General features: G+C 40.6%; 1 protein-coding gene and 1 pseudogene across 1 annotated transcript in view; both read left to right on the top strand.

The window, feature by feature from the left end:
• LOC147580609 (histone H2B type 1-C/E/F/G/I) overlaps positions 1-8821 on the top strand; it is a 505297-nt gene that overhangs the window by 304539 nt on the left and 191937 nt on the right. The gene's annotated exons all lie outside the window — the stretch shown is intronic.
• Positions 886-3131, top strand: LOC147580626 (uncharacterized; annotated as a pseudogene).

An 8821-nucleotide genomic window follows, 5' to 3' on the forward strand; every position in this document is an offset into this window, starting at 1 on the left:
TTGTCTTCTTGAAATTTCAAAAAGAAGTAAAACCACATACGCAATTTAACACCACCAATACGATGCTGTAATTATGAGATGAAGAAATAAAAGGAAAGTAATGCATAACAAAGTAATATGTGTTTCGGTTTGTAAATGCTTGGGCATGACTGCATAATGAGGGTGTCAAATGCTTGCACCTAAAAACAATGAACAAATTTGGCTTAGAGAAGGAAGACAATATTGAATTGAATATTGTCTATACTTTTCTTTGCATTTAATATGTTCAAACAAGGGCTAAATGTAGATAAAATCACCATGAATATACAGCTACAATGCAGACCAGGGAGAGTGTCTCATCCTCTTGCATTGGCAACCCAAATACCATGAGTAGCATTGTATCAATGAATCACTCATGGTATATATCCGAGCAAAATAAAGTCTTCTTTTATCTTAATACATCTGGCATCTGGAAGTTGCCTCCTTGGAAAATTCAGGCTTTGTTAAAAACATGCAAAAGGTATATAATGTTTATTTTAAAATGCACTTAGGTTTATGTTCACGTACAGGAAGGTACAATTTTTTATTGTGTGGGACTGCTTTTGGTATAGTGCATAATATCTGGTATATCTGGTCCCTGTCCACACAATGCCATTGTACCCTTTAATCATAGAGCCAACTAGAAACTCCCAGCCCATTTCCAAAATGACTTCCGGGAGATTGTACTGCCCCTGGCGAGAACTATAGATTTAGCCCCCACCACTTTTTCAATGACTGAATCCTTTCTCTAACACCCCACGGGAAAACTATCCAGGCTGTGCTTGAACACATCAAACAAGGCATGACATGCCGCTTGTCAAGGGAGCGTAACTCTGTGTACAGTTGGTAGAGTTGGATATAGGCAGCATGTTCGCCCTGTCCCCCAAGGAGTCTCCCCAAGGAGCCGGGGTTGGTGAGATGAAAGAGTCCTTTCTCAATAGTGGAACAAATAATAATAAATCTTCCTGGTTATGACTGTGCAAAAGAATGAAACTGGACCACTCTCTCACACCATGCATAAAATTTAACTCAAACGGAGTAAAGACCTGACTGCAGGACCTGAAGTCATACAACTCCTAGAAGAAGGCATAGGCAGTAAGCTACTTGACACAGGTCTTAGCAATGATTTTTTGGATCTGACACCAAAAGCAAAAGCAACAAAAGCAAGAATAAACAAGTGGCTCTACATTAAACTAACACGCTTCTACACAGCAAAGGAAACCACCAACAAAATGAGAAGACAACCTACTAAATGGGAGGAAAAAATTGCGAATCATTTAAGTAGTAAGAGGCTGTTACCCAAAATATATGACGGATTCGTGCAACTCAAGAGGAAAAAAAGAACAAAACCACATGCAAATAAGCAACAACAACAACAACAAACAAGCCAAACACCCCAACTAAAACATGGGCAGAAGATCTGAATAGGCATTTTTCCAGAGGCATTTTCCTGTTTCCAAAGAAACAGGTACATGAAAAGATGCTCAACATCACTCATCATCAGGGAAATGCGAATCTAAACCACAATGAGGTTATCACCTTACATCCGTTAGAATGGCTATTACCAAAAAATGAAAAGAAATAACAAATGTTAGTAAGGATGTGAAGGAAAGCAAACCCTCACGTACTGTTGATGGGAATGTAAATTGGTGTATCCACTGTGGAAAACAGTATGGAGGCTCCTCAAAAAGTTAAAAATAGAACTACTTTATGATTCAGCAGTTCCCCTGCTGAATATTGATCTGAAGAAGAGGAAAACACTAACTTGAAATGTGTGTGTGTGTGTGTGTGTGTGTGTGTGTGTGTGTGTGTGTCTTGTATGTCGCTAATTTCTGATGATGCTTCCCACCAGATCACTTTCCTTCTCTCACATTTTGAATTCTGTATATAGATTGATGTGCTCCCCTTCCCTACCATTCTTGTCCCAACGTACCTTTTCTCCTTTCCCATCCCTGAGTTCTATCAAATGCAAAGACATGTTTCAGAGTGTAAGAGCCATATATATCTGTGAACATATTTAATTTCATGACATCCCTTCATCTTTACCAGTTTCTTTTCACTCAGCACAAAAGGCATGAATCTTTAACATTTTCTTCAGGTTGAGAAAATAGTCTAGAGCCCAAGGAGTCTATTGAAAACCAAGATGTTTTTGAAGAAGATTTAGCCTTGGGGGCAATAATGGAAGGACCCACAAAAGATAGTCATACAAAGTTTGCAAAACCATTTCTTACTACACAACAAAAAATTCCTATAGGAGGGAAAGACCATATAAATGTGATAAGACTGAAGATATATTCAAGCAGAAAGCAAGACCTCGTCAAATATACAGCGTTGAGAAGCCATGCAAATCTAAGGAATGTGGGAAATTGTTCAGTTATGATTATTTTCTTAATAGTCATCTAAAGACTCATCATTCATCATCTCATTTTAGAGAGAAATCTTCTGAATGTAATAGTCAGAAAGTCTTCAGTGACAATCTAACCTTTACTCAGCATCAGAAAATCCACAGTGGAGAGAAATCCTTTAAATGCAATGATTGTGTAAAAACTTTCAGCTAGAATTCTTCTCTTATTAAACATCAGAGAACTCATACTGGTGAGAAATCATATGAGTATGAAAAGTCCTTCAGCCCTGGCTCATTAAACACTTATTAAACAGAAGAATACACACTGAAGAGAAACCCTGTGAGTGTAATGAATCTGAGAAAGCCTTTTAAAACCAGTCAGTTCTGATTCAGCATTGGCAAATACATCCTGGAGAAAAACCCTACGGGTGTAATGAGTGTGAGAGAGCCAAGCGCCAGAGTTCACACCTTGCCTTACATCAAGTAATCCACACTGGAAAGAACCTTTATGAACACAATGGGGGAAGGCTTTTAGCCAGAGCTCAAATCTTGCCAAACATCAGAAAAAAAAAACACTGGAGAGAGACCCTATGAATGTAGCCAGTGTGGGAAAGCCATTGGCCGGAGTTCAAATCTTACCACACATCAGACAACTCATCCTGGAAAGAAACCTTACGAATGTGGTGAATGTAGCAAAATCTTTACCCAGAGCACAAGTCTCATCAAACATCAAAAGACCACACACTCCGGAAAGACCCTATGGACATAGTCAGTCTAAGAAAGCCTTCAGCCAGAGTTAAATTCCTTTGAGCATCCGATAACTCACACTACCTAGAAATTCTGTGAATGTGATGAATATATTAATGACTTTACATAAATGTCAGTCATCACCAGAGATCAAAGATTTCACTGGTAAAACAAGGAAAGTTTAAGTAAGACTTGATATTTCATGAAAGGTGATCAAGTTAGCATTGTGAGCAAGAAACTACCCAATAAATTTTGTAAGATACTTGAGGGCGGGTACTGTGTAGTTCTGATATTTCAGCTTTCTATCAGTGTTTTATAGAGAGACTCCATTTAAATACTTACATCATTCATTAATACATTTTTGGCCAGATTTTTTATGCTCTCATCTTCGGAAGCTTTCTGAAATTAAAAAAAAAAAAAAGAAATTCCCTTATAGAACAAATATGTCACAGGGATGAAAAGTACAACATAGGGAGTATAGTAGAAAAACCTTGTAATAACGTTGTATGGTGACAGCTGGTAACTATTCTTATCATGGTGAGCATTGCGCAGTGTATAGAATTATTGAATTACTATGTTGTGTCCCTGAAACTAATAGAACATCATATGCCAGGTATACTTGAATAAAAAATTTTAAAAAAAAGAGTGCCCCAATGGAAACAGAAGCACCCAAATAAAAATTAAGGAAATTTTTTTTATTGAGAAGGTCACCCCAAATTCTATTTCCACAAGTTCTATTCAGAGAAGCCGGGAATCCAAGTATCTATCACATAAGTCTTCCCACCCGTGACAGAGACAATTCCAGAGGACCTGAAGAAGCAAAGGGACATCTTTTAAATGGCTGAACCCCTAAACAGAGCCATTCATTCCACTATGCTTCACTTCCTCATCCCCAACACAGAGCCACCCATCCATCACTATGCTTCTCTTCACTTCCTCATCTCCAACACCACAAGATCTTATCTAAGACGGAAAGACAACATGGGAAGAGAGTGATTTTCAAGGTGTTTTACAAGAATAAATTCTTCAGGATCTAAGCATGTACTTTTTGAAGACTATCTTCTCTCCTTTGAACATACTAGTAAAGCAGTAGAAGATTAGGAAAGACACACAGATGAGCCTATTTCTTATTATTTGGCACTTGGTTTTAAAATTTTTTTTTCAACGTTTTTTATTTATTTTGGGGACAGAGAGAGACAGAGCATGAACGGGGGAGGGGCAGAGAGAGAGGGAGACACAGAATCGGAAACAGGCTCCTGGCTCCGAGCCATCAGCCCAGAGCCCGACGCGGGGTTCAAACTCACGGGTCGTGACCTGGCTGAAGTCGGACGCTTAACCGACTGCGCCACCCAGGCGCCCCGGCACTTGGTTTTAAAAGTACCATGTCATCATGCTTCATGAATGAATCCTAATTATCCATATTTTAATAAGTTCACATCATTTTAAGAGATTGGGCCTCAGGTCAGAAGGTACGATGATAGTAAATCTGAGTTCCCTTGAGATACCCACAGCATCTGAGAAAGAAACCAGAAATGACCTAAACATGATGAATTGTGAAACTTGATTCCCTCATCTCTCCCCAAACTTACTTCTATTTAGTTTTAGTCGGCTGTTATTAAACAGTGTAAATTCAAATACAATTTAAAATATACCCTAAATTATATGGCAACAGTTATAATACAGCCATACACTGACAACAGAAATAATGGCAATGTATACAAGTTATTTGTCTAATCTTTAGGCTAGTATTCAATAACATGAAATGGAAAATACAAGTTAAACTTCCATTAACTTCAATTTTTTTTTTCCTTTTTTTTTTAAATTTTTTTTTTTTCAACGTCTATTTATTTTTGGGACAGAGAGAGACAGAGCATGAACGGGGGAGGGCAGAGAGAGAGGGAGACACAGAATCGGAAACAGGCTCCAGGCTCTGAGCCATCAGCCCAGAGCCTGACGCGGGGCTCGAACTCACGGACCGCGAGATCGTGACCTGGCTGAAGTCGGACGCTTAACCGACTGCGCCACCCAGGCGCCCCAACTTCAATTTTTTTTAAGTAGGTGCCCAGCGTGGAGCCCAGCGCAGTGCTTGAACTCACGGCCCTGAGATCAAGATCTGAGCTGAGATCAAGAGTCAAACTTTTCACTGACTGAGCCACCCAGGTGCTCCCATTCCAACCATTTTTTGAGAGTGTTTGACATCTTTTCTGTATACAAGATCATATCATCAACAAACAGATGATTTTCCTTCTTCCTTTCTGATTTGGATGCCTTTTGTTTCATTTTCTTGCCTAACTGGGTAGGACTTCCAGTACTGTGTTGAAAAGAATGGTGAGAGGGGACACTCTTGCCTTGTTCCCGATGCCAGAGGGAAAGCATTCTCTTTTTTTTAAACATTTATTCATTTTTGAAAGGCAGAGAGAGACAGAGTACGAATGGGGGAGGGGCAGAGAGAGAGGGAGACACAGAAACAGAAGCAGGCTCCAGGCTCTGAGCTGTCAGCACAGAGACCGACGCAGGGCTCGAACTCACGGACCATGAGATCATGACCTGAGCCACAGTCAGCTGCTTAACCGACTGAGCCACCCAGGCGCCCCATGGAAAAGCTTTCAACCTTCTGCCATTGAGTATGATGTTGGCTGCATGTTTCTCATATACAGCCTTTATTATGTTGAGGTGTGTTCATCTTATACCCGATGTGAGTGTTTTCTATCATGAAAACATGTTGAGTTTCGTCTGATGCTTTTTCTGCATCTGTTGAGATCATAACACGAGTTTTGTCTTTCATCCTATTAATGTGGTTTATTGATTTGTGTGTGTTAAACCATCCTTGCATCCCAGGGAAAAGTCCCATTTGATCATGGTGTATGATCCTTTTAATGTAGTGTTGAATTTGGTTTGTTAATATTTCGTTGACAATTTTTGCATCTATATTCATCAGGGACATTGGCCTGTGTGTGTATATATATGTATGGTGGGTGGCAAAACAATGCTCCAGGCATTTCTTAGGTTGCACTTTTATTTTTTAATTTTTTTTTCAACGTTTTTTATTTATTTTTGGGACAGAGAGAGACAGAGCATGAACGGGGGAGGGGCAGAGAGAGAGGGAGACACAGAATCGGAAACAGGCTCCAGGCTCTGAGCCATCAGCCCAGAGCCCGATGCAGGGCTCGAACTCACGGACCGCGAGATCGTGACCTGGCTGAAGTCGGACGCTTAACCGACTGCGCCACCCAGGCGCCCCTGCACTTTTATTTTTTAAATTAATACACAGACCACGTCATATTTGATAGAGTCCACGCTTCTGTGTTCTGGTACTTAGCACAGTGCCTGGCCCATTGAGAGGATCAGTTAATATTTATGGGGGGAAAAACGTATGAAGTTAACAATATCTACCTAACTGAAGTTCCCGGGGCCATATATTTTATTTTATTTTATTTTTTAAAGTTTATTAATTTTCAGAGAGACAGAAACAGTGTGAGTGGGAGAGGGGCAGAGAGAGAGGGAGAAAGAGACAGAATCCCAAGCAGGCTCCACGTTGCCAGCACAGAGCCCGACGTGGGCCTTGAACTTGAACCATGAGATCATGAGCTGAAATCAAAAGTTGGATGCTTAACCGACTGAGCCACCCAGGCACCCCTGGGCCATATATTTTTAAAGAAATAGATAAAAGTTTTAAATGAACATATTAAATTTCAGCCTGTTCACTTCAATATTTTCAATAATTCCTCTGCCCGCTCTCATTTTTAAAATGTTCTATTTTTTAAAGTAATCTCTATACCCGGGGCGCCCGGGGGGCTCAGTTGGTTGAGCGACCGACTTGGGCTCGGGTCATGATCTCATGCTTTGTGAGTTCGGGCCCCGCATCAGGCTCTGTGCTGACAGCTGGGAGCCTGGAGCCTGCTTCGGATTCTGTGTCTCCCTCTCTCTCTGCCCCTTCCCCACTCATGCTCTGTCTCTGTCTGTCTCAGAAATAAATAAACATTAAAAAAATTTAAAAAAAATAAGTAATCTCTATACCCAATGTGGGGCTTGAACCTACAGCTCTGAGGTCAAGAGTTGCACGCTCCACCGACTGAGCCACCCAGGCACCCCCCCATTAACTTCAATTTAATCCATTCATTGATGAGGTAATGAGATGATGGTTATTTTGGTAAGCAGCTGGCATTTGGGGTAGTTGGAATACATAAGAGTCAATAATGTTATTTTTCATTGGCAAAATCAGTTAAAGTTGGTTAACAAATGCCAAGAGACATAGCTTCTAACAAAATAGCATATAGATTTTTATTATAGAATCAATGATCCAAATATGTTAATAAAAATTTTCTGGTTTCGGGGCGCCTGGGTGGCTCAGTCGGTTAAGCATCCGACTTCGGCTCAGGTCATGATCTCGCGGTCCGTGAGTTCGAGCCCCGCGTCAGGCTCTGTGCTGACAGCTCAGAGCCTGGAGCCTGTTTCAGATTCTGTGTCTCCCTCTCTCTCTGACCCTCCTCCGTTCATGCTCTGTCTCTCTCTGTCTCAAAAATAAATAAAGGTTTAAAAAAAATTTTTCTGGTTTCATATATTCAATGGGAAATCATTAAAATGTTCTATAGAGGGATCCTGCCTGCAAGGGAACACAGGGAACCTTCTGGAGACACAGAAGTGTTCTGGATCATGATGGGGGGGTGGTGCTTACTCAAGTGTATACATTTGTCACATCGTTCACCTGTATACTTAAAAATACTCTCAATAAATATTTGAAAAGAATGTTATGTGAACAGCCCATTGATTTCTATTATTTCTCTTTCAGATCACGTGATTTTTTTTTCTTTAAAGCATGCACACGTTCTTGAGAAGTTTGTAAAATGAGCTCTTTATTTAGATTTGCAAGACTGTAGGATCCAGCGTCAAGCTCAGCCCCATCAATTTCCCTCCACACACACAATACACACTTGTATGTATATACATTGCCATGTTCTGCGGCCTTATTGAAGGTCATGAGCCTTCATCTTTCCCAGTTTATGCTGACAATGCTTTTGTAGTTTTTAATTTTTCCAGATAGAATTGCTTTCGTTTTTCCAATTTTGCTTTATTTGAATCTTCATGGCAATTTTTCATTTGGGAGCATTGACGTTCTAGATAATTCTGAGCTGTGTTTGACTCTCTTAACTGTCCCTAATTTCTTTCAGATGTTTCTTGTGTCATCTGCCGAGAGAGAGTGCCTCACACTGAGGGGTCTCAAAATCCTGCCCATTCTCGGAGGCTTGATTAGATGTAAGGATATGAGACTCAAGAAATGTAGAGAGACGATCAGACGAATCCAGTGATGGTTGTCTTTTCAGGCTCATCCACTGATGGAGGAACAAGACGTTTTTGGAGATGACACTTGTTCAGCACCAGGAGGTGTTCTTCTCTGCTCATTACTGACTTCTTACAGCCACCGAGGTGCTTCTCAGTGCTGGGCCCTTTCACTCACCTCCTTCACTGTTAGAATGAACAAGCAACATCAAGGCTATACCTTACCGAGGGATGGAATCTGAGACTTTCCATCTCAAATATGACAGTGTTTGGATCTTGGAGATATTGTCATTGGTAAAAATATCGGTGTCTATCCAAGATCAGGCAGATGAGCTAGAGTATACATCTCTCTCTCTCTCTCTCTCTCTCTCTCACACACACACACACACACACACACACACACACACACACCCCACAGTAGATAGAGTAGGAGAA

This window comes from Puma concolor, chromosome B2, assembly GCF_028749965.1.
Source record: "Puma concolor isolate L17-30 chromosome B2, mPumCon1.1.hap2, whole genome shotgun sequence".
NCBI classification, from domain to species: domain Eukaryota; kingdom Metazoa; phylum Chordata; class Mammalia; order Carnivora; family Felidae; genus Puma; species Puma concolor.